The 26,253-nt window shown below is 35.7% G+C and overlaps 1 protein-coding gene and 1 pseudogene across 2 annotated transcripts in view; one reads left to right on the top strand and one right to left on the bottom strand.

Annotated features, from left to right (window-relative positions):
* Positions 1–26,253, bottom strand: part of SEMA3E (semaphorin 3E) — a 247,692-nt gene that overhangs the window by 190,078 nt on the left and 31,361 nt on the right. The window contains exon 2 of one of the 2 annotated variants that reach the window (XM_033088912.1): positions 16,715–16,844. The exons of the other annotated variant lie outside the window; for it this stretch is intronic. The gene's annotated coding sequence lies outside the window, so the exon portion shown is untranslated. The remainder of the gene's footprint in view (positions 1–16,714; positions 16,845–26,253) is intronic. 2 annotated transcript variants of the gene reach the window in all.
* The window catches only part of LOC117012065 (40S ribosomal protein S8-like), a 76,788-nt pseudogene that overhangs the window by 43,246 nt on the left and 7,289 nt on the right, over positions 1–26,253 (top strand).

The raw sequence follows: 26,253 nt of genomic DNA, 5'->3' as shown, positions 1-26,253 counted from the left end.
TCTAACAGAGACTACAATTACTTTCACAGTACTCACTAAAACTAGCCATCATTTTATATATTTGTCTTTTCGTTTCTTTGCTGTCTAACCCACCCACTAGTATGTACATTGGGACAGGGACAACATGTGTCTTTTTTTACTTTTTTACTATTACATCTCGAGTGTATGCCATAATTTTCTGGTACCCCAGAAAATGTTGAATAAGTGAATGACTGAATGCTTGTTAAGTAAGACGATGCAGATTTGCATATACGAGCATTAAAGTAATGAGATAGAATGTTACATGAGGCATTATAATCAGCCTCATCATCTTAAGACACCATAAATTGATAAACAGCTGGGTAAATCAGCTTCCTCTGAATACCTTTACCTATATATATATTTATCTTCACTGTATGTACCTTCTATTTTATATCTCAACTACTTGTGTTCATATATTTCCTATTTTATTAAATCACAAAGTCCAAGAGAACTTGAAGAATTTTTGTTGTGTTTTACTTTGGGTAACTAATTGATCTTTCCTTATTAAGCTTTGGGCAATGAAAATATAGGCCAAGCAAGAACTCCACCACTGACTAAGATGTATAAAGTGTGGTTGTTATTTAACTTCCACTGGTGTCAGTTTCTTCATCTATAATTGGTACCCTGCTACCTACTTCAGAATTATGTTAAGATCAAAAGAAATAATATATCTAATACCAAGTATCCAACAAATGATTAATGATGGTACCCCAAAAAACATATTCACATCTCAGAACATGTGAATGTAATCTTATTAGGAAATAAGTTTTCCTTATTTAGAAAAGGGTCTTTGCAGATACAATTATGAAGATCTCAAAAGGAGAGCATTCTGATGGACCTTAAATCCAATGCAAAGTGTCCTCTTATAAGTGATACACGGAGAGAAAAAGAGAAAGAAGATGTGAAAATGGAGGCAGAGACTGGATAACTCAAACTCAATTTATACATGTTACAAAAAGTAAATAGATCGCTTCATATGTCTATGCACATAGATAAATGCACTGCTTTGAACACATATCCACATTTCACCATCTCTGTCCTATCAAATAATTTGTATTATCTATGAAACAAACCATGGCATGGGTCAGTTAGAAGTTGTGACTCTGATATTAGTGGACCTTGTGGGGCAGATGAGAAGGGCAGAATCCCTGACAATCAAGAAAATGTTGCAGTTATAGTCACATGTACATTTTTCTAAGGAGAACATCCATAGCTTTCATCAGGTCTCAAATGTTTTTGGGACAGCCAAAAGTCTAATAATCTCAACTTTGGAGAATCTTGAAGTTCCTATCTAGTTATTATATTGATACAATGTTTCAGGTTTACATCACTTTAAAGCAGCCAGAGAGATTTAGCATGCTATTTTAATCAGTAAGATCCTATTTTTAAAGACCAAGAGCAAGCCAAAGAAGAGACTATAATAGAGGTTGTTTTAAGTAAACTTATCTTCCTCCAAACATTATAATAAAACTCTACAGGTTTCCGTTTCCTTATGTGCAGTCTGTCATTACCCACCATCCACCAGCAAAGGAAATAATCTCTATAGTCAACAATATAAATACAGACTCTAGGTTTCCTTGAGCTCTGAAATTGCTATATTCAAGTTATTTCTTTCAACATAGGAAACTTCAAGGACGTTCTTGCTGGAACTGCCATATTTCTGCATTTTGTACATTGAAGGCTATAAAATAAAGGTTAGAATGGATATGTATGAGAAGAATTGGATGCTATAAATTCTTAAAATTCATTATTTCTCTTTTATTTCTTTGTAAAGTTTACCAAACAAAAACCAAAGAACTTTCTGCAGAACATCACTGCATGAAGCAAATGTCAACAGTACAAACATATAACAAATCATATGTCAAGCAATTTCTTGTAACAAAATATATGTTTCCCTTAAGTTATTTGAGGCTTGTAAAAAATATATTATGGATTATCAGTATCTCTTAAAAATTAAAGCAAACTTAGCTTTCAGCTTATTCATCATGGATATATATGAAGAATATGGGAAACACAAACAATTAGATTAGAACATGGTGTTGTAGACCTGGCATAACAGCTCTTTTTCTATGGCATATGGATAAGTGCCTCTTTATTATTTAAAAGGCACAGAAATAATTATGTACATGAAAGTCTTCTACTGAAAAGTCATCAAATCAGTCTTAAAACTGTGCCTTTGAGGAGTGATGGCTTTGCCCTACAAATGAACTTTGTTTTGGCTTTTGAAAATAGGTTGGATTAACTGTTAAGTGAGGCAATGGTGAGTAGTGGTTAAGAGTGCAAGCTCCTACACCAGATTTATGGGATTCAAATGTTGTCTCCACCACTTAGAAGTTGGATGACTTTAGAAAGTTACTCAATCTATGTATGTCTCAGTTTTCTTTAAAACTGGGATAATAATAATAACTAACTCTTACAGTTGTTTGAAGATTTAATGAGTTAACACTGCCTCTTATTTTGAAATTAGCAAATTCATTAAATACAATAAGTGTCCAATAAGTATTAGCTACAATTTTAAGTATGAAATAATTGTTTATTAATGCATACCTCCCTAAGTCTAAGGCCCAAAGGTTATTCTATGTACTAATATCATGGCATTGAGGTTTATAGAAATATATTTTTAATATATTATGAATCATGTAGATCACTCATTCTCAAATTTAATTTTCAACTATTTGGGGTATCTTTTAAAAACACATAGGATATACTACTAATTCCATTTTACATATAATACTTGAAATTCCATTTTACATTTAACATTTCTCACAGAAATAAATCTGGGTTAGGTCAGAAATCCAACTATGTGCCTGTTATCTATTGCCTGAAAATCTTGATCCTTAAACAACATGGGTTTGAATTGCACAGGTCCACTTATATGTGGGGTTTTTCAATAAATATATAGTTGGTCCTCTGTATCAGTGGATTCAACCAACCAGACATGGAAAACAATATTTTCCATCCACCATTGGGAATCCATGGTTGCAGCAGGCCAACTATATGCATTGATCTGTGCCATTTTATATAAAGGACTTGAACATCTGTAGATTTTGGTATCCACAGGAGTCCGAACCAATCCCACATGGATACCAAGAGACAAATGAAGTTTCTGGGAAGACAAAAGTTGTATGTGGATTTTCATCTATGTGGGGGGTCAGTGCCTTTAACCCCCATGTTGTTCAAGAGTCAACTGTAGAGTAAGAAAATTAACCCTTTCTTAGATTAATCACACCTGTTCCATGCTAATGCATGCTGGTATAATTTGTATTTCTCTTCAGTTATGTCTATGCTGCACATTGCTAAAAGATTTGCTTTCTTACAATTCAGTCTTCATCACGTGCCTTCTATCTTTCATGCTGAAATATTTAAAGAAATCATTACTCCCACCTGACACTCCTCAACCTGGTATTTATTTTATTGTTCAAGGATTCTTGAACAACCATATAATGTATTGGGGTTTCTCTTTCCAATACTTTCTATACCCTTGCAATAAATTTTTGTTTTTCCTGGTTGCTTTGCTCGGTGTTATACACCTAATAGTACACTTTACTTAGCATACTAAATACTTTTTGTCAAACTAAATCTATCTGTTCAAATTATACTTTAGCTGCTTTAATTTCATATTTGAAAAATCATAACAAATCTTTACTTAAGTCTTTTTTAAAGGGCAAAAAGAAATCCCATTAATAATGTTCAACAAAATTCCTTCTTGTCTTCTGATCTCATTTATACAGAACCTACTGAGAAAAAATATTCTGTCTTTTCTCCAAATGTTTAAAAACTTTTTACTCTTTCCTTCCTTTATGAATTTATTACTTTTCTCTTCCAGAAATAAAGCTGTCCTTTCCAATCCAATCTAGCGCTCCTGGCAGCTACCTTTTTTTTCTTTTTTTCCCTTTTTTTCTACACATTACCCTGATTAAGTTTAGTAAGGACCAGGAGCCAAGATGACAGACTCAATTTTTTTTAGCAGGTAAGAAGGGAAAGGACTGTGGATATGCATATGCTACCTTTGTTTTTGGACTGCATAACTCTAAAATGTGTCTTTAGATATTAATCATTAAGAATTCATTATAATTTCAGTAGAATTTCCTGAATTTTATCTTTTGCAAAAGGAATGCAGATCACTTAAACAGACGATACATATATATATATATATATATATATATATATATATATATATATATATATATATATACCGATTTATCCAGGCAATGTTGGGTAGTGGCTGCCATCCCGTCACAGTTAGAGATATGTGATTCAATTTCATTTTAATAGGAGTCACAACCTGTAGTCCACCCGGGGGCCTCCTGGGAGAGGCCCTGCAATAGGCCAAGTTAGTCTCAGTCTGTGCGCTGCCCAGGATAACTGACAATCCACAGATGGCCACCACCTTCACTGGCTTGGAAATGCCTCGAGAGGCCAAACCACAAACTAATAAAGCTCCAGAAAAACAACTAAACAAAATGGACATAAGTAATCCAGAAAATGCAGAGTTCAAAACTCTGATTATAAGGATGCTCAATGCTATCAGGGAGAATTGTAACAAAGAGATACAAAACATAAAATTGGAGATAGGGAACATAAAAAAGAACAGTCAGAAGCAGAGAATCGAATCAGAGACTCAGAAGATAAAGTAGCAGAAAATACCCAAACAGAACAGCAAAAAGACAAAGGAATCAAAAAAATAAAAAATAAATTAAAAAAAAGAGGATATTTAAGGGGCCTCTGGGACAACATCAAGCATACCAACATTCACATGATAGGGGTACCAGAAGGAGAAGAGAGGCAGCAAGGAATTCAAAACCGATTTGAAGAAATAAAGACAGAAAACCCCCATAACCTGGCAAAAAAAAAAAAAAAAGAAAAATAGACATACATGCTCATGAACAAAGAGTTCCAAACATGAAGAACCCAAAGAGGCCCACACCAAGACATAATTAAAATGTCAAAGGTTAAAGACAAAGAGAGAATCTCAAAAGCAGCAAGAGAAAACCAGTTAGTCATCTACAAGGGAGTGCTCATAACACTGTCAAGTGATTTCTCCACAGAAACTTTGCAGGCCAAAAGGAAGTAGCAGGAAATATTCACAGTGATGAAAATAAAGGACCTACAACCGAGATTACTCTACTCAGCAAAGCTATCAGTTAGACTCAAAGGACAGATAACGATCTTCCCAGACCAAAAAAAAACCAAAAAAAACTAAAGGAGTTCATCATCACCACCAAGGAATGTTAGGGGAACTTCTTTAAGACAAAAGGAAAAAAATAATCAAAAATATGAACAATAAAATGATAATAACTGCATATCTACCAAGAATTAATTTAAATGTAAATGCATTAAATGCTCTAGAAAGGGTCGCTGAATGGATAAGAAAATAAGACCCTTACATATACTGCCTACAAGAGACTCACTGAAGATCGAAAGACACACACAGACTGAAAGTAAAGGTATGGAAAAAGATATCTCATGAAAATGAAAAAAAAAATCTGGGGTAGCAATACTTATACCAGACAAAACAGACTTTGAAACAAAGGCTATAACAACAGAAAAGGAAAGACCCAGTAATTCCACTTCTGGGTATCTATCTGAAGAAACCCAAAATGCTACTTCAAGGTGACATGTGTATCCATATGTTCATTGCAGCATTGTTTACAATGGCCAAGACGTGGAGGCAGCCTGGGTGTCCACAAATGGACAAATGAATGGATAAAAAAGAAATGGTACATATATACAATAAAATATTACTGAGCCATAAAAAAGAATGAAATCTTGCCATCTGCATCAACATGGATGGACCCAAAGTGTATTGTGCTGAGTGGAGTAAGTCGCACAAAGAAAGACAAATGCCATATGATTCCACTTTATGTGGAATCTAAAGAACAAAATAAACAAACAAACAAACTCATAGATTGGGAGAACATTTTAATGGTTGACAGCTGGGAAGGTGGTTGGGGAGTAGGTGAAAAAGCAGAAGTGATTAAGAAGTACAAGTTGGTAGTTACAAAATAGTTATGGGCATCTATTTTTGTGTATTTACATACAAAATAGTATGTAAATTGTAGCATAAGGAATATAGCCAATAACATTTTAATAACTATGTATGGTGTCAGATGGGTACTAGATTTATGGGGTGATCACTTTGTAAAGTATATAAATGTCTAATGACTATGTTGCACACCTTAAATGAATATAATATTGTATGTCAACTGTAATTGAAAAATAAAAAATAAATTTAAAAAAAAGAACCATTGTGAAAACCTCTGTACTTGAATGCCTTGGCAGATGGACATTAAGAAATTGCCACTTAAAGCAGACAGGTATTTCTCTCTCTGAGTGGAGACATCAAGAGACACCAGTTACTATGAAGAGTTTCTAGCAATTAATTTGAATATTAAATCAATGTCACCTATTAGTACTCCACACATCTGAAGCAGATGACAAAATGTCACATGTTATTATGGATGCATTTTCTAATAACTTAAAGATTAAAGCTGTTAGACCCTTTTTTTCCTCTGTCAATAACCTTTAGATGACCATTATGTTCTAAATTATAGTCCACATTTGCCTTAGATCACATTAGCATGAAAAATAAACAAAGGTCAGGATTATAAAAAATAACACGAGATCTTAGCCACAGCCCCATTAGTGTAATCTCTGGAAATCTCATCCACAAATCCCTATGGCTACTTCCTGAACATCCTGAGGGAATCTTCCAACCACAGGATCCTGCTTCTCAGATGCTCCCAATAGAGGATGACAAGCCTGTTATCTCTGTGGTGATATCCTCTAAACCTTCAAAGATGATGCTTTCTCCACTCTTTGTGTTTAGCAGCTCACTAAACTGAGGTGTGTGAGTTAGAAAGAGGGTTAGAATTCCTCTTCACTCTCTGTTCAGTTCCATTATCAAGTCAGTATCAAGTGTCCGCTCAGCTCTCAGAGTACTTCATTGATTCAGCCAATTATCATTTTCTCTAAATTAATTGTAATTTCACTCTGTCTTTATTATGACTAGTCCAGAAGGTAATCTGATTGACAGGATTTTCTGTTAGTCTCAACACTAAGGAATTACCTCAGACTTTTAACAAATAAGCATTCCTTATTTGGTTTACGTTCCTCTCTTATTTCTTCAGTTTCTTTCCCATCTGAGATTATTATTTATCTAGATTCTGCCTAGATAATTCTTATATATACACATATACATATATATATATATATGTATATGTGTATATATATGTATATGTGTATATGTATATATATATATATATATATATGTAATTATCTATGAAATTTAAAGTTGTTCTTGTTCCTGAGAGACTTAAAGAGTTGAGTTGGGTACATTTCACTTTAATCCCAGTACATCCGGCTACTGGTCTTTACATGAGGCTGCTTAGCTCTCATACAACTAAAATCTAAGTTGCCCACCTCATGAGACATGTACTGTACAACATAAATAGAACGCAAGTCACAAGTGTTAGCCACATACAATGTTACATCTTTTATGAGCTACATTAAAAAAATAAATAGGAATCAGGTGAAAAAAATTTTAATAATATAGTTTAAGTCAACATATACAAAATATTATTTCAATATGTAATCAATATACAATTCATTGAGATATTTTATATTTATTAATATTGAGTATATAATTTACTTTTATTAACACATCTTGATTTGGACTAGCTATTCTTCAATTGCTCAATAACTACATATGGTTAGTGGCTATTTTATTTGATGGTGGAGATCTGAATAGTTCAGAAACGCCAGGTTTCAACAGTTTAAACATGGTCTAAAAACCTTGTTTGATGTTAATACTTTTCTTAAATACCAAACTTCCATATACCATATCCAGTGAGGGACTCTTCACACCTTGACAAATAGTTCCCTCAGATCAATATGTAATAACATGCTACTTTACATTATATGCTTTATTCTGCTTTTTTTACTTGCAGAAAGAATACTTAATACAATCGTTTTTGTAATTTATTACTTAGCAAAATGAGTTTGTTTTTAAATTAAAAGATTAATAACATATTCTCACTGTAAAAAAATCGACAATAGAAGCATATAAATTAAAAAGTGTAAGTGCTCTCCCCTCATATTCCCCAATCTGTTCCCTAGAGGAGCTCAAAGTTTACTGTATGTCACTCTAGACATTTTTCTATGCCAGAAAGATGTTTAGGCAACAGTAGATTGCCTAATGAAGGCACCGTACTCTCTTGCTTGCTTGCAGAGCCCCTGTTTTGTCTGAGTGTTCACCATTACCATCGCCATGTGTGCAGAGAAGCGCTAAAACGTGGGATATTGATGAGCCTAAGTCAATTAGGTAATTCCCTTTTCCTAGCCAATGAATGACTTTGCCAGGTATACCATGTAATTTTGTCTAATGAAAATGAGGGACAAGGAAAGGATTTTCTTGCTCATAAAAACAGCTGCTAAAACAGCTGCTAAAACAGCTGCTATGGAAAGAAATAGTCTTTTCTTTTGGACCTTGCTGTCTACCTGTGATGCCCGAAACGACAAGCCATGTTGGGGCTCTGAAAGGAATCAGCCTAAAGGTAGAAGTTAACAAATTAAGAGCCACTATTTTAAATGATGGACATGATTCTTAACATCATGGCAAAACCGGTGTCTTCTTGGGAAATGAGATCATAACTTTCTTATCACTGATCATTGTTAGCTGTGTTTTCTGTCACTTAAACCTTAAAGCATCTTAATTGATGAAAACATCACGAAAAATATTTTATGGGCTTTTATCAAAATGAAATAGCAATTGTTTTCATTAGTGAAATGAGAAGTTAATCCATCCGTTTTTGATAAGTTATTAATTATCTGTCAGTTTATTTTTGTATGTCATCTACATATTACAGCTTTATTTTAAAGTTAATTACAAAGAAAGATTAATTCTCCAAAGGACAGATAAATAAATGTTTAGTTTTACTGCCAGTAGAAATTAAATTGACACAATGTAGATAAGCAAAATGTAAACACACCATCAGAATTTTTTATTTAAAAAATTATTTGTATGTGCAAGTTTTTATTGGATTATAGGATATCATGGGACCTGCTTTCAGCAGCAAGTTATAATTGTTTATTTTTATAGTGTGGTGATATTCTTCCTGTTAAATCACTACAGTCTGAATTTTGCTTAAAGAGTGTGTCTAGAGTTCTATACACGGAGTTTAAAGAAGGGATAAAATATAAAAATCTGTATTGTATTTAAGATTTTATATGTGTTTATCATATATAATACAATATTAACAAAGAGTTTTAGCTATCTTTTGCTAAATCTGAATTCAAATATCCTTTCAACATTTCTATTTAATATATAGTTTTTTGAACACAGAAATTAAGCAAACAGTTTGAATAGATTTAATGGGATGGGATTAAACGACATAAATGAATTGTGTAAATCCACTATTATAAAATATTGGCAATTTATATGGTTTAAACTAAAATAAACATTCAAACTTTTTACAGAAAATACAAAAACTGGTATTGTTTTGTTTTCTAAAGTTGTTTTTTTCTTTTCATAATGATCAAGTAAGTTCAGAATGTATATGCCACTTAACTTAACAAACCAGAACTACAGCTCTGTCCCATAAGACAACTGTAATATAGCAAATGGGGCAGCGATTGGGTGAGAATTTTATTTTTTATTGTTGTTGATGCACTTATTGTATTTCCCTGAAAATAAGACCTAGCCAGACCATCAACTCTAATGTGTCTTTTGGAGCAAAAATTAATATAAGACCCGGTCTTATGTTAAAAATAAGACCGGGTCTATAATATAATATAATAATATAATATAATATAATATAATATAATATAATATAATATAATATAATACCGGGTCTAATATAATGTAATGTAATGTAATGTAATGTACTATAATATAATACGGAGTCTTATATTAATTTTTGCTCCAAAAGACGCATTAGAGCTGATGGTCCAGCTAGGTCTTATTTTCGGGGAAATACGGTACTATATACAATTTTAAGTCAACTTTTTTTGATCCAGTTATAACATTAAATCTGTCTTGCATATATAATCATACAAAAAATATAACCAGTGGGTGGCCGGATAGAGCACGAGCTCTGAACAACAGGGTTGCCAGTTCAATTCCCGCAATGGATGGTGGGCTGCGCCCCTGCAACTAAGATTGAAAACAGCGACTGGACTTGGAGCTGAGCTGCATCCTCCATAACTGGATTGAAGGACAAAGACATGGAGCTGATGGGCCCTGGAGAAACACACTGTTCTCCTATATTCCCCAATAAAATTAATATATATATATATATATATATATATATATATATATATATAGAGAGAGAGAGAGAGAGAGAGAGAGAGAGAGAGAGAGATGATATATATATATATCAACACTTGTTTGTAAATATAATGTTCTGTTCTAATTGTGGGAATAAAAATATTTATAAGTATTTGTCTGTTAACATATTATGGTGTTAGTATCTTAGTGCATATTTATGGCATATTTTGACAGAGATTATGAGGAACATAATGAAAGAAATCTTTGCCATCATTTTTAGAAATACTGTATATGCTAATGCTTTTATGTTTAAAGGTATCATTTGTATGTAAATGTCTGAAATTGTGACTTATAAATGATTCTGCAGCTCTAAATGAAGATTAGTGTTCACTATCAAAGTTATGCTTTGTGCTAAGTGTGGATAGAAGCTAGATAAAGTGAATACATCTATACTTTGGGTTAGACTAATGGGTATGTTAGGGGTGATATTTTGCTTGCTATATTTACAAAGCATTCATTATTTCTAGGTTTTACAGTACTATGGAGTCCATCTGTATTTTTAGCATTTTCTGTGGTTTGGATAACTTTTAAATAACAGATCCAAATTTACATTTTTTTTCTATCTCATCCCCACCAATGGCCATTATCCAGATAAGCCAAAAGACTTGGGACTTTCCTAACATCACAGTAATATTCAGGAGGTAGAATTATTAACACTTGATGATTTATTAGACGGACATAGTTGACAGGGAGAGGAAAGTGACAAGTCCTATTGGTATCGAGGAAGACATATTAAGTAGCAGGCAGTTGATATGTAGGTTGGGATTCAGGAAAGTATCTCAGCTGATGATACTAAACTTAAAAGTGATTATCATAGGGGTACTGGGAAAATAAAGGGAGAGGATGAAACAGCTGAAGAAAAGCTGGTCAGGGAGTGAAATGGACTGAGTATTTGTGTCCCTTCCAAATTCATATGTTGAAATCCTAACCCTAAATGTGATGGTATTAGGAAGTGAGGTTTTAGGGAGGTAATTAGTTCATGAAAATGGAGCCCTCATGAATGGGTTTAGTGCCCTTATAATAGGGACCCCAGACTACTCTCTTGCTTTCTTTAAAACATGTGAGCACACAGCAAGTATTTGACCGTATGCAATACCAAAGTGGGCTTTCACCAGAACCCCACCATGCTAGCACTCTGATCTTGGACTTCCAGCCTCCAGAATTGTGCAAAATAAATACCTGTATTTATAAACCACCCAGTTTATGGGACTGTGATATAGCAGCTTGAACTAAGACAGGGAGTGTCATGCGAGGTGGTCTGTGGGGTCTCTGGTCCCGCTCCCCCCATGAGAACACAGGATATGGCTAGGCCAAAAAGGAACACCCACAGAGCCATAGGTAGGGGAGTGATACCACTATAGTCTCACTGGAGCCTGGAGCCACACGACCTGCAACCCGCAGTCTGCTTTTCTGCCTGCCCACCGACCGACTGACCAACCAATACAGCCGCAGCAGTTATATCAGTGGCTAATTGGCTAACTGGTTACAGCTGATGGTCAATTAGCCACAGCTGATGACCATCTACTACCTGAGCCAGCACCTTTCCTCGTGAGGCCGAGAGCCTGGAAACTGCCGTTTGGGACTCTGTCCCCACAGAGAGGGAAGAGAAATAGTAGAAAAAGGTGCCTTGGAGAATGACAGAAACAAATGTTTTTGAAATGAAGACATGAGTAAAGTCAATTAAGCTGAGATCTAAAAATTGTTGAGTAAACTGTTAGTTAGTGGCCAAATTATGGACAGCCTTGTTTATTAAACTTTAGTTTCTAGCTAGCTGTCATGCAGGGTATCATGCGGGGTCTCTGGTCCTGCTCCCCACATAAGAACACAAGACCTGGTGAAGCCAAAAAGGAAGACCAATGGAGCCATAGATAGGAGAGTCATACCACTATATTCTCGCTGGCAGCTGGGTTGGAGACACAGGAAGCAGGAGCCACACTATCCGCAACCTGCTGTCTACTTCTCTCTGCCAACCAACCTTACTTGCTAGCTGCAATCTACTATGCTAACTGCAATCCGCTCTTGCTAGCTCAGCCACCATCTTCTTGCCAGCCCCCATTTGCTGCTAGCATAGCCACAGCAGTTATATTAGTGGCCAGTGGCTCACTGGTCACAGCTGACGGCTAACTAGCCACAGCTGATGGCCATCCAATCACAGTTGACGGCCATTTACTACCTGAACCAGCACCTTTCCATGTGAGGCCGAGAGCTTGGAAACTGTACTCCTGGCTCTGTCCCCACACTAGCCATCAAATATTTTGAAACGGAGTGTCAGGATCAGACAATCAAATCTATGTGGTAGTAATTATCTCTGAAAGCTGTTTGTGTACATGTGTGTTGGGGGAAGAGAGTTGCTGGGATGGAGAGAGAATTTTTGGACCAGGTAGAAAATATGTAGTCTGTTGTAACGAGATGGTCATTGTGAGAATGAAAAGAAGAGTTGTAAAGAATACTTAGATATAAAAAAAAGAGCACTTAGGCAATGCACGTAGAGGCTGAAAAACAGCTAGGAGGAATTAGAGAGGACAGTGGGGATGGTGGTGCTCTCAACGGAACATAGAGACATGGGAAGAAGAACTGGTTTGGGTTGTATTATGATGAATTCAGTCTTGATCAAGCTGAGTTTGAACAGTCAAGGTTTATCCACATCGAGTGAGCCATCAAGCAGTAAGATACCTGGGTCTAGACATAAGGAATTTAGATCTACAGATGTGGATCCAATTGATACTCAGTGAAAGAGCAATTTAAACATGTTTTTCAAAATATTTTTAAATACACTATAGAAATATATAACAAAAGATGATGTGCATAAATAGAAGTTTGTTGCCATTGATGGCTGCCATGCAGGGCGGCCTGCGGAGTCTCTGGTCCTGCTCCCCACATAAGAACGCAGGACATGGTGAGGCCAAAAAGGAACACCCACGGAGCCATAGATGGGGGAGTCATACCACTATATTCTCGCTGGCGGGAGTATAGTCTCACTGGAGGCTGGATCCACACTGTCCGCAACCTGCCCTCCTAACTGCAATCCGTGCTTGCCAGCTCAGCCACCATCTTCTTGCTAGCCCCCATTTGCTGCTAGTATATCCACAGCAGTTATATTAATGGCCAATGGCTCACTGGTTACAGCTGACGGCCAACTAGCCACAGCTGACGGCCATCTAATCACAGTTGATGGCCATTTACTACCTGAGCCAGCACCTTTTAGCGTGAAGCCGAGAGCCTGGAAACTGCACTCCTGGCTTTGTCCCCACAATGGCATTCTCAAAACTATAATTATTATACTTGCAGGTAATAATATTTAAAACTGTTTCAATGCTAAAAAGTGAAAAAGATTTTATTTCACATTGTTAAAAATTATGTTTGTGTTTGGAAGTGCACAAACCAATCATGTCCTTTCTTTACAATACCTTCACTTGTGTCAGTGGTATTAGTATTCATTAATACTATTATTATGTGAATCAGTATTCACTAGTATTAACGACTGAGGTTTTTCCATATAGTGAATGGTGCCAATATAGAGAGCTTTGCCAGTTAATTGCAATTAAAATTGTTTCTCTCTGGAGAGCATGGAATATTTTTACCCTCTCTGTCAAAAGACACTCCTTTGTTTTGCTTTTTATATAACATTTTACATGGAAGAAGGTGAGCAACTTATGTGAGAACAATTTAAATTTGTTCAGCCAGCAGGATGCTTATGTAATGCTTTGTTCCTTAATGAAGGCACCTGAATCTTCAAATGAAATTACCAGTTTTCCAGGCGCAGGTGATCAAATTAGGGTGAGGAATGTACAAAATGTATGTAAACAAAAGAATTGTTTTCAAGGATGCTGACTGAAACAAGTGGAAACGGATAAGTAATGGAATTTAAAGGACTTATAAGTTAACCTACTGGGTCTCACCAGGCCATATAAATAATTATAGCGCTGCTGTAAAGAGGAGTTCAAACCTTCCCCGTTTTTCTAGAAGGGGGTAAATTTTACACCCTTTTGTTTGTTTCCATATTAGACTATTTATTAGTACCGGATCATGTGTACATTTTCCATTTTGAAAAATATGTCATATCATAGGACTATTTCCTTCCTTCCTAATAATCATTTCCTCTTCCTAAGAACTTGATTTCAGTTCATATCCTTAATCCAGTTCCACACAACTCAGCACCCATCCTCAGCTCCAGGGTGGAAGGAATAGTTGAAACATCCTGGCCAGTGATTGTTTTTTAGAAACCAGGCCTATGACAAATTGTCTAAATTATTTTCTTTGTACCTGCCATTGACTTAGTAATGAGTATCCAACCCAATTTATTCCAGTTAGATCTTTGAGGGGTGAAGTTTCCTGGGAACTTCTAGGAAAAACAGTCCCTTAGTTTTTTCAAGACAGCCGCTGCAGTTAGTGGGCTCCTCAATCCTGGATACTAGTGGTCAGCCTACAACACCTGTAGCTTTCACGTTACCAGCGTGAGGGTAAAGGGGCTTGTGAAGGAAAAGTAACCTAAAGAGAATCTAAGTTAAGAGAAGCCAGACTCTCGATTGAACAACATCTTGATTGAGCACTCCCTTACTTTTAAGATTTTTTCCAGGAAAATCAACAATTTTTAAGACAGTTAAGTTGGCTTCTTTATTACTTGCAACCGAATCATCGTAATTGTAGTGTGCTTAAATAGCAGTTTTTCACAATTCCATGATATATAAATGATTTCTGTTTTTTCCCAAGAGTCTTGCATTTCTTTTTACTTTATTTTGAGATGATTTACAGAAGCTATAAAAACAGCACACAGTTCCCATACACCTTTCACATGGTTTTCCTTAATGTTACACATGACTGTAGCACATGATCAAAACTAAGAAATTAACATTGGTACAGTGCTATGAACTTAACTACAGACTTTATTCAGATTTCACCAACTTTTCCATGACTGTTTTTCTATCTCAGAATCCAACTCTGGATCCTCGATTGCTTTTAGTCGTCCTATCTGTTTAGTCTCTTCTTATTTGCTGTTATTTGTTCATTCATTCCTTGTCTTTCATGACCTTGACACTTTTAAATGAGTAACAATCAGTTCTTTTGTACAATGTTGCTCAATTTGGGTGTGTCTGATGTTTTCTCAAAATTAGATTGAGGTTATGCATTATTAGGAAGGATACCACAGAGATGCATCACATCTCAGTGCATCGTAAGAGAAAGTTCATAAGATTTGATAAGCCTGGTGATGTTTATTTACCCTGATCACTTACTTGGTTAAGGGGGAACCTGTTGAGGTTTCTCCACTGTACAGTTATTATGATTTTTCTTTGTAATTGATGTATTTTAGGAAAGGATATTTTGTGACTATGCAAATATTCTGTTTCTCCTTAAACTTCTTTCCTCTAATTTTAGCATCCTTACTGGGTATTGCTGGCAGCAATTATTATTATGGTGTTCTCATGGTTATTTTACATTTTCCTCATTTGTTCTAAATTTTAATTGGAATTCTTCTATAAGAAAGAGTTATTCTTTCTCCCATTTATTTATTTCCTTGGTTATTTATATGACTCATTGATATTTATATCATTCTTTTGGTTATAATCCTGTACTGTCATAATTTATTTGTTGCTCAAATTGTTCCAGTGTTGGCCATGGTGAGCACTTTCATGTTGGCTCCTTTGTTGTCTAGAAACTCCACCCTCCCTTTCTTCCCTTTCCCTCCCCCTCCTTCTCCACCCCCAACCCTAGTCCTTCTTGTTGTTGTCCTTGTTCGTTCTTTCTTTCTTTCTTTCTTTCTTTCTTTCTTTCTTTCTTTCTTTCTTTCTTTCTTTCTTTCTTTCTTTCTTTCTCTTTCTTTCTTTCCTTTCTTTCTCTCTCTCTCTCTCTCTCTCTCTCTCTCTCTCTCTCTCTCTCTCCCCCCCCTTTTCTCTCTCTCCCCTTCTCTCTCTCTCTCCTTACCTCCCTCCTCCCTCCCTCCCTTCTCTCTCCTCTACTGTTCTTTATAGTACATTCATGCTCCAGGTTCATCTAGCATTTTCTCTGTTCCACTCCAACCACTTCTCCAAGAATCCCTGGTTCCTTTTCAGGGAGAATCCTATGTGCTCATTGCTGTTTGAGTATCACTCTTCCTAGATTCTCTCAGTGGATAAAGCCAGGAGATATGTGTATGTTCATTAGTAAAGTCATACATACCGTTGTAGTTTAACTACGTAATAAATAAATAACTAAATACAGAACAGTTTACTTTTTTACCTGTCTGTATATACAGATCTTAAAAATCCATAAGAACTGTCTGTTAATTTTCACTTTCCAGCCTGCTTCCTTCACCTGCTTTTCTAATCCCTGGGCAGCAGATGTTACTCACCAGCCTCTGGATGCCCAATTTTTCATTCTGATTCAACTTACCTGACAACGGATCTCTTCTTATTGACGTCCCAGGCTCTTTCCTATGCCCACCCTGTGCCCGCTGATCTCATGATGGCTTCTTGGACTTTGCTATATTTGTATGAACTTTTAGCTGCTCCCTAAAATTTTCCTAGGCAGAGAGAAACAATCTCAGTGAAGTCAAATAAACTAATTGAAAATAATAACTTCCTAAGGCAGAGCTTTAGAAAGTTTGTTCTTTCATCTGCCAGTTCTGATAACTGTCCTTTGATTTCCCCCAATTACACCTTGTCCATTTAACCCTCAACATCATGACCACACTGTTCTCAATAAATCTATAGAGTGACGACTAGACCAATTGGACAGGTGATTGCCTGACACTTTGAGAAAGAACAGTAATACTCAGATTATAGAACCATCGGCACAATCATATGTTGTGCAACATATGTATAGCACCTACATACTTTATACTCCTGACAAGGGACATCTTTATAAAGTATCTTTATAAAGGAGTATACTTTATACTCCTGGCAAGGAGTACAGTATCTCTTCTGACACTCACACTGTGATTCACAAAGTCTTATGGTCACAATATATGACACTAGACAAGGAAAAAAAGAACACACACTTAAAATCATGACATTGGTCATGGAGGTCTCTGGTATTGTAGAATTCAGGTCTTATGTAAAAGAAAGAAAGGAAGAAAGGAAGGAAGGAAAGGAAGGAATGAAGGAAGGATAGAAGGAAGGAAGGAAGGAAAAAAACAAAACAAAACACGATACTTCGCTATGATAGTTGTTTTTGCTAACTGAAGTGTGTAATTGCCAAGAAGAGACTTTAGTGATATTCACTCTACAATCTTCCCTCTATGAACTCTGGTAACAATGCAGCAGGGCAATGCACTGTCTTCACACTAAGTTTTTATATCCATCCACTTTACTATCTTGACTATGTTTTGCTGAAAAGAAGTTCTTATTTCACCAGCTTTCATTTATTAGTTGTGGCTTCCATGAGCTATCCTACCTATTAGAAAGTATCTTAAGAACATGTCCATAAACACTGTCATAGCTTAGCAAGCTTTCTAATTTTCTTGCTCATTTCCACCCAGTAATTGATGCTACACATTACTAGACTATATTCAATTTTTTCCAAACATTGGTTAAATATATATAAAACAATATAGCACAACTATAAAATTCTTGGTTATTTATTGTGATAAAATAATATGAATTCCTGAAAACACTACTCTATAGATAGTATAGGGTCAAGTTGTTGTAATCTAACATCAAACCCAATTGTAATGCCCCACTACTATCCCCCACTATACCTACAGAACTATTATTCCATACTTTGATATAAAGAAATAACTTAATTAATCCTAATGGAAGATAATACATATGTATAGGTACAACAGAATGTATATGAGAGACAAAGAATTAGAAATTAAAAGAATGATCAGGTGCATCTGATGGTTATTTCTGGAAAATGAGAATTAGAGGACTATTTGGAAGGCATTGCAACTAACTTTGCATTGTTAAAAAGCCTCATATTAATATATCAACTGCGGTTTACAAAATGCTCTCACATACACTATATTCTCTCATGAATATGGAGATTTATACTAGTTGGCTCCACTGAAGATTGGAGCACAGGTGAGCTAAATCCACCTGCAGTGGCAGGTGTCGGTAGATCGTCCAGATGGCACAAGGACTGTGCCAAAACTTAAATGCAGTGAGATCCTGGATCTGGTGCTTCTCCAGTATCTTTCTGTATACTTCAAGTTTTGATAATATCAAAATATAATTGTTTTAAAGATCTTCTAAAAGATTATAAGGATCCCGGGATGATAAATGATGCCATTTTATTCTACTGGTGAACTTCAGTAAATGAGATAGTGAGGGAAAGCAATGCAATGATAAATAACATAAAGCATTGAATACTAGTGGCTTTTATAAAGTGATCTTGGGTTTGATTCATCCGTTGTTTGCTTGCCCATATAGATAACGGAGTCAGTGTTTATATATACAAATCAATGGTGAGTTGATGCTATTATACAGGCTGGAGTCCTCCCTTTGGAAATATGCTGCATTAATAATACTTGCAGCTTGCTGCTCTGAGCACTCGCAGAGCTTAAGCTGGGAGAATTCCAATCTTCTCTTAAAGGGACCAAATGCTTGGAATGACCAAGGCTCTTAAGGCTTAACTACAACATAATTACCTCCAGAAAACCTGTTGTGACATTCCTCAGTGCTTTCGTGGCACCTCTGCATGTCTTTCTCAGCACTTACCCAATTATAATCTATATATTTAACTGTATATGAATTATAAATTTTATTCTTGGAACAAAGTCTATATGTTATGCATTTTTATATCTAAGACTTCATATCTCTATGACTATATCTCTAAATATGTGGCACTCAATAAACCTCAGCTAAGTAAATGAATAAACATTAAACATATGGAAACTTTTCTTTGTAAACATAGTCATTAGGAAAATTTTAGTAGGCAAAACAGTTCTAAGTTAAATTTTCTGAAATGCTAGAATTTATCATTTATCATACTTTCGAAAATTAATTTCAAATATAAAAATTCTAAGAACTCCAGTTTTTAAAATTAAAAAAAATGAAATTACATAAAGCTCTATGGTTTTTAAAGCCTTAAGGCTGTAAACACATTTTAATTAAATACAGAATTATGTCATTGTAAGTCAGTAGTGTCTAATATTTTCCGCTTCTAGCCCATTCTAAAATACTAAATCTAGAGGAAACATTAAGTTACACATAATACAATGTGCCTTTCATTAAAAAGCTATGGGATTACTCATTTTTACTTCTAGAGGGTAAAGTATTTTGTGGTTAAGCAACAGCACAAAACTTCCTATGTGAATATGAGACACAGGAGAGAAGCAATTTATTCGCTTTAATCTATTGGGTGCCAAAATAGTTCATTTATATTGTAAGCCTAAATTCAATAACCCAGTTTTGCTCCAAGGTTGATTCACAGGTATTAAATACTTTCACGGCTGGTCCTTAAAGATTGTAAAATTTAGTTGATTTTTCTTAGCATTAATATGAATATTTTTATCCAAGATGATACAGCAGAAATGAGTGTGTATATATATATATATATATATATATATATATTTATAAAAATGTATACATACAATTTGTATTCATCTTCTTTGTTATCGGGATATATCGAGTATTACAATTTTAATACAGTATTTTTCCTTTCTTAAAATGAACATACAGTTTTTTGGCACCCTCATATATATATATATATATATATATATGTATATATATATATATGTATATATATATGTGTATATATACATATATATATATATGGCTTATTGGAAACTTAATACTGCACAGTTTACATATAAACTTTCTACATTCAGAAAACCATGCAATACTATTATAAACATTAAAACTACAAATATTCAGAAAAGCAGAATAAACAAACCCTTTTTCTAAGGTGTATGTCTATAGTGCTCCAATCCGGTTTTGGTTGCGCGCGTTTCTAAATAATAATAAAGAGTACAATTTTTTGTGAAGGACCTTTTTGTATTTTAAAGGTAGAACCCATGTACTCATATACATAAAAAATGGCAAGCCTTTTTTAAAAATGGGCATTTTTTCCACAATATAAACATAGTTTAAAAGTAACAGATTTGTAGAAAACTTAATTTTGAGATAATAATTTTTCCATCAATCATATTACATAAGTCCACTACTGATTGATTTGAAAGCTTCTGAAATATGACTCCCAATTCACTTTCCCCTGTCATCTTCCCATCAAATGTTCCCTAAAGACCTATTTTCTGTGGCTATACCATGTATATCTTGCTCTGGGCGTTTGTTCATAAAAATCTTTCAAAATGAAATACCCTCCCTTTGCTCCCATCACTGTCTGTCAAAATTAAAGTTTGCTTCAAAGTCCATTTCAAAAAATACACAGACTACAGTAGAAGTTAAGGATCTAGGAATTACCAGGACCAAAAATATTCACGATTGGCAGTGCTGCAAAATCTCAAGAAATATAAAGGTGAAACACAGAAAAATAATTTTTGTTTCTTTTTTTTTTTTCCAAGCAGGGTCATAATGATAGAGAAATAAGGATAACTAGAAACAAGTAGAAAGTGAAGATATAGAAAAAAAAGATTAAAAGATAAATTCCAGTGGCAATGTTAGGTAGGAATGAACTAGACTCTAGAGAGCTGTGGTAGACTAAACAACAGCCTCTCCAAAAATATACACACCCTAATCCCTGGAATTTTTGAATAGGTTACCTTACAGTGCAAAAGGGATTTTAGGAATGTGAAGAAGTTAAGGATTTTGATATGGGAAAATAATCATGGATTATCTATGTGGATCCAATGCACACACAAGAGGGCAATAGGAGGAGAAGAGTAAGAGGAGATGTGATGATAAAAGCAGAGGTTGGAATGGTGCAAGGGAGGGGCCACAGGTCAGGGAATGTAAGTGGCCTTTAGAAGTTAGAAAAGGCAAGAACAGAGATTCCTCATAGGACCTCTAGAAGGAACATAGCCTTCCCAACTCATTTAAAGCTTCTGACATCCAGAACTAGATGATAATAAATTTCTGTTGTTTAAAGACACTACATTTAAACTAATTTGTTACAGTAGCAACAGGAAACTAACACAAGAGTCAAATCAATTCAATGAAACTATTTGGGCTTTAAAATCAGACAAAATCTGTATTCTGAAATCTCATTTTGTCATTTATTTATGGTGCAAGAGAGGGGCCACAGGTCAAAGAATGTAAGTGGCCTTGTGTGAACTTAGGCAAATTACTTATCCTCTTTACTCCATCCTTACACTGGAGAATGCACCCGAGACCCCTTTCTCTGAGCATTCTTCCCCCATGTGTTTTCTAGGTGAACCTGGCTCTCCAGATAAAGTTCTTTGGGTCAGCCCTGGATACCTGACCCCACCTCTCATAATCAAAGTTTCTTTCCTGAACATTTTGACTCGGGCTTAAGAGGCAGCCATTAATGTTGGCTAGTCCTTGAAACTGTAGAGGGACCACCTTTTCCTAGTATAGAGAAAAGCAAACTACAGATATACAGGAAAAGAAAAAACCACACACACACACAGTGACTGCAAGAGTCTCCTTTCTGAGCTCCTCCTATGTTGTCAAATCCTGATTCTTCTCCTTTCTTCAGACCTTGTTATTTTATGGTGCTCTGGTTCATGAACTGTCCCTTCTCTTATAATAAATGTGACATTTGTTTAAGCGAGTATAAGTTATTTTCTTTTACTTGAAAAGAAAATCTGACATAAAAATGTACCTTGAATCAGAGGTGTAAGGATAAAATATAATGTAATTAATGTTGTTAGAAAAATGTTTGACATATAGTACAAGTTCAATAAATGGTAACTATGCTTATTTGTGTACAACTATGACTACGGGCATTACTAGAAGGAAAAGGAGAAGGAAAAGGAAAGGGAGGAGGTGAAAGAATACTTTCATTAACACTGAAGAATAGCAGAGAGGATTCTGTATGCTCTGGATTATACCGGGAATGGGACGGATAAAAATTTTGCCTTTCTAACTCTGTTTCAGGATAGGAGCAATGTAGTTTTTGTTTCCACTTCTGACAAATCATGGGGAGACAGAATAAAGTTGATAACACCAATGTAATAAACAGAAATGTTTGAGAAAAACAATCCATATTCTCTGTAGTTTTGATGTGTTCTCAAATCACCGTTCACGATCACCATATGAATTACTGCCTTCTTAACACCTTTCTTGATGCTATATTTAAAAATCCTTTCCACATAGTAAATGTGCAATAAATTTCAAATGAGCATTCCTCTCTCAAAGGCCCATTCCCCTCCCAAAAAGATTCGCCCTCCTCTCACCTTCAGGGGTCTAAAGCACCTGACATTTAGAAGCACTTTTTTTTCTAGATGCATGCTCAAATTTAATAGATTCAAATCTCATCTCATAACATAATTCAAAATGTACCAGCACTAATAATGTCTTTTGGGGGTTCATCCAGGAACCAACTATTACAGTAGAATCAAAGCAATACAATGTACCAACTTTAATCTCAAAAACTAAAATTATTAAAATTGATTGTTCCAGTTTCATTTAAACTTAAGCACTGTTAAACATCATTTTCATTTTTTTTCTCTTATGATTCTCCACACCTTTCATTTGTAATGTCCCTGTGCTACTGCATTTTGCCCATGTCATTCATTCTCTTTTACATGTTTTCTTTTAAATACGCAGGTATAATCTTTTTTTTAACGTGGTTAATTTATTTATTTATTTATTTTAAGTTTCAGGTGTACAAAACAACATAGTTATTACACATTTAAATACCTCACAAAGTGATAACCCCAAAAGTCTATTACCCATCTCACACTGTACATAGTCATTTCAATATTATTGGACTGTATTCCCTATGCTGTACTTTATATTGCTGTGACTATTTTTTTAAATTATAGTTGACATTCAATATTATTTTATATTAGTTTCAGGTGTACAGCATAATGGTTTGACATTTACATAATTTAAGTGATCCACCAGACTAGTCTAGTACCCAGCTGGCAGTATTCATAGTTATTACCATATCATTGACTATTTTCCTTATGCTTTACTTTACATTTCCATTACCATTTTGTAACCATGAATTTGTACTTCTTAATCCATTCATCTTTTTCACCCTGCCCCCTAACCCCTCCCATCAATTACCTCAATAAATCTAGTACCCTTCTGACACCAGTTATTACAATATTATTGACTACATTCCTTATGCTATACCCTACCTACTCATGACTACTGTGTAACAACCAATTTGTACTTTTTAATCCCTTCCCCTTTTTCATACACCCCCACAACCCCTCCCTTCTGGAAGCCATCAAAATGTTCTCTGTATCTATGACTTTGTTTCTGTTTTGTTTATTTTGCTCTTCAGATACCACATATAAGCAAGATCACATTGCATGTTTCTTTCTCTGTCTAACATACTCTACTCAGCACAATGCCCTCCAGGTCCATCCATGCTGCCCTAGATGGCAAGAACCCCATTACCTGCCCTGGCCAAGCAATAATCCACTGTATATATGTACCACCTCATCTATATCCATTCATCCATTGACGTACACCCAGGCTGCTTCCACATCTTGGCCACTTCAAACAATGCTAAAATTAACATATGGATGCATTCGTCCCCTCGAACAAGTGCTTTGCATTTTTTTTTTTCAGACAAATACCCAGAAGTAGGGCCACTAGGTCTATATTTTGTCTCTTATAGCCTTTGTTTTAAAGTCTGTTTTGTCTGGTATAAGTATTGCTACTCTAGTTTCTTTCTTGTTTGTTTCCATTTTCATGAAATATCTTTTTCCGTCCTTTTACTTTCAGTCTGTGTGTGTCTTTTAATCTGAAGTGAATCTCTTGTACTGGTAGGCAGCCTATATAAGAGTCTTGTTTTCTTATCCATTCAGCCAGCCTATATTTTGATTGGAACATTTAAAACACTCACATTCAAAGTAACTCTTAATAGATATGTAGTTATTGCCATTTATTATTCATATTTTTGAATTTTTTTTTTTATTTCCATCTTAAAGAAGTCCCTCTAAGATTCCTTGCAATACTAGTTTGGTGGCAATGAACTCCTTTAGCTTTTTCTTGTCTGGGAAGCTCTTTATCTGTCCTTCAATTCTAAATGATAAACTTTGCTGGGTAGAGCAATCTTGGTTGTAGATCCATAGTTTTCATCCCTTGGAATGTTTCCTGCCACTCTCTTATGGCCTGCAAAGTTTCTGTTAAGAAGTCAGCTGACAGTCTTTTGAGAGTTCACTTGTATGTAACTAACTGGTTTTCTCTTGCTTCTTTTAAGCTCTCTTTGTCTTTAACCTTTGGCATTTTAATTATGATGTGTCTTGGTATGGCCCTCTTTGGGTTCATCTTATTTGGGACTCTCTAAGCTTCCTGGGCTTGTATATCTATTTCCTTAGGAAAGTTTTCCATCATTGTTTCTTCAAATAGGTTTTTAATTCCTTGCTCTCTCTCTTCTCCTCCTGGTACCGCAATTATGCAAATGTTGGTACACTTGATGCTGTCCCAGAGGCCCCTTCAACTATTATCATTGTTGTTGTTGTTGTTTCCTTTTACTTTTTGCTGTTCTATTGGTTGATTTTTGCAACCTTATATTCTAAATTACTGATTTCATCTTCTGCTTCATTTAATCTACTGTTGATTCCCTCTAATGTATTCTTTATTTTAGTTATTGTATTCTACTTTTCTGACTGGTTCTTTTTGTTTTCTATCTCCATTTTTTGTTTCCTATCTCTTTGTTGAAGTTCTCCCTGAGATCACTGAACCTTCTTATAACCAATGTTTGTAACTCTTGTCGATTGCTTGTCTCCATTTTGTTGAGTTCTTTTTCTGGAGCTTTGTTCTGGTTTGTTTGTTTGTTTGTTTGTTTAATTAATTAATTTTTGGACATGTTTCTTTGTTTCCCCCATTGGCTGCCTCCCTGTGTTTGTTTCTATGTATTAGGTAAGGCTGCTATGCCTCCTACTCTTAGTAGAGTGGCCTTATGTAGTAGGTGTCCTGTGGGGCTCACTGGGGCAATATCCCTGGTCACCAGAGCCAGGCCTCCAGGTCTGTCCCTTGTGTGGGTTGTGTGTGCCTCCCGCTGTAGTTGAGCCTTGGTCTGCACATCAATTGGAGGGACTGAACCTCAGGTGATTAGGTGTGAAGACTGGCCATGACTACCCTGGAGGAGCTATTATGCAGGTGCTGACCCTACAGAGCAGGATTTACTTTAGCAGGTCTCTGGTGCCTGCCCAGTCTTCCCTTTGAGTGTGTCACCTTCCCTTAGAAGGTGGCCAGGTGATGATTCAGCTCAGTTTGAAGCTGGTCATTAAGATTGCTAGCCCTGAGGCCTTCTGGGAGGGGAGCCACTGCAGGCCAAGTTCAGTCTCAGCCTGTGCCCTGCCTGCAGTGCCCTGGACTGAGACACAAAGCAATCTTCAGGTGGCTACTGCCCACACTGGGCTTGGAGTTGACTCAAAAGGCCAAGCCTTGAACAGAGGCCAGCTTTTGCTAGTGTCTGGCTTAGGGCTGGTGAGCCAGAAGTACAGGACAGGCCGAAGCCAGATGATGCTTGTTTTGGTTTTGTGAAGCTTAGAGATATTTTAGCAAAGTCCACAGCATGAGCCAAGACGGGACATTTGCATGGAAAAGCCACTGGAAGAGGTTTGGTTTTGTCCAAAAGTTAGGTGGGGTGGGATCTCAGAGATAACGAGAGGACAAATGTTGTTAGCCAGGTTAACAGAGACTCAAATATAGTGGCCACCTACCTCTGCACCCGGGGAGCGGGGAGGGCTTAACAAAGAAACAGTGGATTCCACAAGCTTTTCCCTCAGGAGAAAGCTGCCTCTCCAGCCCTCACCCTGAGCCAGACAATTCAGTTCCTCCCTATATGTCCCTGGCACCTTTCGAACTGCTGCCCCAGCATTTGAACTCAAAGCAAAGTGAATCTGTCAGCAAGTAAGTCCTTGCATGGTCCCTTTAAGAGTA

The sequence above is a fragment of the Rhinolophus ferrumequinum genome, chromosome 20 (genome assembly GCF_004115265.2).
Source record: "Rhinolophus ferrumequinum isolate MPI-CBG mRhiFer1 chromosome 20, mRhiFer1_v1.p, whole genome shotgun sequence".
Lineage (NCBI taxonomy): Eukaryota > Metazoa > Chordata > Mammalia > Chiroptera > Rhinolophidae > Rhinolophus > Rhinolophus ferrumequinum.
The sequence above is the reverse complement of the archived record's forward strand: the minus strand, read 5'-3'. Positions and strand labels throughout refer to the sequence as shown.